This window comes from Triticum aestivum, chromosome 2D (genome assembly GCF_018294505.1).
Source record: "Triticum aestivum cultivar Chinese Spring chromosome 2D, IWGSC CS RefSeq v2.1, whole genome shotgun sequence".
Taxonomy (NCBI): domain Eukaryota; kingdom Viridiplantae; phylum Streptophyta; class Magnoliopsida; order Poales; family Poaceae; genus Triticum; species Triticum aestivum.
The window spans coordinates 585,478,680-585,481,686 of record NC_057799.1 but is presented as its reverse complement, the minus strand read 5'-3'; positions in this window follow the sequence as shown (position 1 = coordinate 585,481,686).

The following is a 3,007-nucleotide window of genomic DNA, read 5'->3' as shown; positions in this document are numbered from 1 at the left end:
GGCGATTTGGGGGCGAGAGGGGGCGGCGGCTTGGGTATTTAAGGAGGGGGGTGCGGCCGGCTTGGGGAGGGGGCAAGGCGAGGCGGCGGCGGAGAGGAGGAGTCCGGGTGGACTTCGGCGGCGGCGCGGTTCCGACGGGAGCCGGACTCGGGGAGGCGTCGACGCTGCGGGCCCGCTGGGCTTCGGCCCAGTCGGTCGAAATTTTCTTTTTTAAATAATTTCGTGAAACGGAAAAATCAAAATAAAATAAAATAAAAATCCTAAAAATCTCAAAAATAATCTTCACGGTCCTCTACTAATATTTAGGACCACGTGAACATTTTTTGGGCAAAAATGCAATTTTTCCTAATTTAACCTAATAAAATCTCAAATAAAATAAATATTTTTATTTAAAATTAAATTTCCATTATTTCCTATGTTTTGAAGAAGTCATATTATCTTCTCTCATTATTTATTAATTTTTAAATAATTGGAAAAATAATTTCAAATAAAAAAATCACCTTGATCCAATTTTACAAATTTTGAAAATTCAAAAGTGGAATTTTTATGAAAACCTCCAACTCTCTCAAATGGTCCTTGAGTTGCTTAAGGTCTTCTAGGATCAAAATGTCCAAATAAAACCAATCCAAAATGCAAGAATCATGGATGCATATGATGACCTAATGATTAACATCCAAATTGAAAATTCGGGTTGGCTAGAAAATAGGTGTGAGTGGTCTTTCCGTAGGTCTTCTTCTCACTCCCAGGTGGCTTCTTCCTCGGTATGGTGGCTCCACTGAACTTTGCAAAACTTGATGACCTTGCTGCGTGTAACTCGGCTGGCAAACTCGAGAATCTTGACGGGTTTCTCCTCGTAGGTTAGGTCACTCTCCAACTGAATTGCTTCCAGGGGCACTGTATCTCTTAGAGGAATATCGGCCATCTGTGCATGCCACTTCTTCAATTGGGAAACGTGAAACACATCATGAACTCCTGACAATCCTTCAGGTAATTCCAACTTGTAGGCCACTTCTCCCATACGTTCCAAAACTCGGTATGGTCCTACAAATCTTGGGGCTAATTTCCATTTGACTCCAAATCATTTAACTCCTCGAGGTGGTGAGACACGAAGATATGCTCTGTCTCCGACTTCGTAGACTACCTCCTTGCGTTTAGTGTCAGCATAACTCTTCTGCCTGGACTGGCCTACCTTCAGTCTATCTCGAATCAACTTAACCTTCTCTTCAGACTCCTTGATTAAATCTGGGGCGAACAACTGACGGTCTCCAACTTCATCCCACATCAACGGTGTCCTGCACCTCCTTCCATACAAAGCTTCGAAATGGGTCATCTTCAAACTAGCCTGGTAACTGTTGTTATACAAGAACTCTGCGTAAGGCAAATTATCATCCCAACTAGATCCATAATCTAGCGCACAAACTCTCAACATGTCCTCCAGAATCCGATTGACTCTCTCGGTCTGTCCATCTGTCTGCGGATGAAAGGCTGTACTGAATTCTAGCCTGGTACCCAAAGTCTGGTGCAACTGATTCCAAAACTTCGAGGTAAACTGTGTTCCTCTATCTGATACGATGGTCCTTAGAACTCCATGCAGACATACGATCCTGGTCATATATCTTCGCCAACTTCGCGCTCGTATAAGTGGTTTTCACGGGGATAAAGTGAGCCACTTTGGTCAAGTGATCAACTACTACCCAAATAGAATCATATCCTGATCGTGTCCTGGGTAATCCGGTGATGAAATCCATGCCAAGCTTATCCCACTTCCATTCGGGTATCGGCATAGGCTGCAATAATCCTGCTGGCTTCTGATGCTCTGCCTTGACTGAAGGAAATATGCCCTAGAGACAATAATAAAGATGTTATTTATATTTCCTTATATCATGATAAATGTTTATTATTCATGCTAGAATTGTATTAACCGGAAACTTAGTACATGTGTGAATATATAGACAAACTAAGTGTCACTAGTATGCCTCTACTTGACTAGCTCGTTGAATCAAAGATGGTTAAGTTTCCTAGCCATAGACATGAGTTGTCATTTGATTAACGGGATCACATCATTAGAGAATGATGTGATTGACTTGACCCATTCCGTTAGCTTAGCATTTGATCGTTTAGTATATTGCTATTGCTTTCTTCATGACTTATACATGTTCCTATGACTATGAGATTATGCAACTCCCGAATATCGGAGGAACACTTTGTGTGCTACCAAACGTCACAATGTAACTGGGTGATTATAAAGGTGCTCTACAGGTGTCTCCGAAGGTTCTTGTCGGGTTGGCATATATCGAGATTAGGATTTGTCACTCCGATTGTCGGAGAGGTATCTCTGGGCCCTCTCGGTAATGCACATCACTATAAGCCTTGCAAGCAATGCAACTAATGAGTTAGTTGAGGGATGATGTATTACGAAACGAGTAAAGAGACTTGCCGGTAACGAGACTGAGCTAGGTATTGAGATACCGACGATCGAATCTCGGGCAAGTAACATACCGATGACAAAGGGAACAACGTATGTTGTTATGCGGTTTGACCGATAAAGATCTTCGTAGAATATGTAGGAGCCAATATGAGCATCCAGGTTCCGCTATTGATTATTGACCAGAAACGAGTCTCGGTCATGTCTACATAGTTCTCGAACCCGTAGGGTCTGCACGTTTAACGTTCGGTGACGCTCGGTATTATGAGTTTATGTGTTTTGATGTATGGAAGATAGTTCAGAGTCCTGGATATGATCACGGACATGACGAGGAGTCTCAAAATGACCGAGACATAAAGATTGATATATTGGATGGCTATATTCGGACACCAGAATAGTTTCGGGTGGTTTCGGAGAAAACCGGAGTGTCGGAGGGGTTACCGGAACCCCCCGGGGAAGTATTGGGCCTGAGGGGAGAGAGAGGGCAGCAGCCCAGGAGGTGGTGCGCCCCCTCCCATGAGGAGTCCGAATTGGACTAGGGGAGGGGGCGCGGCCCCTCTTTCCCTCTCCCTCTCCCTCTCT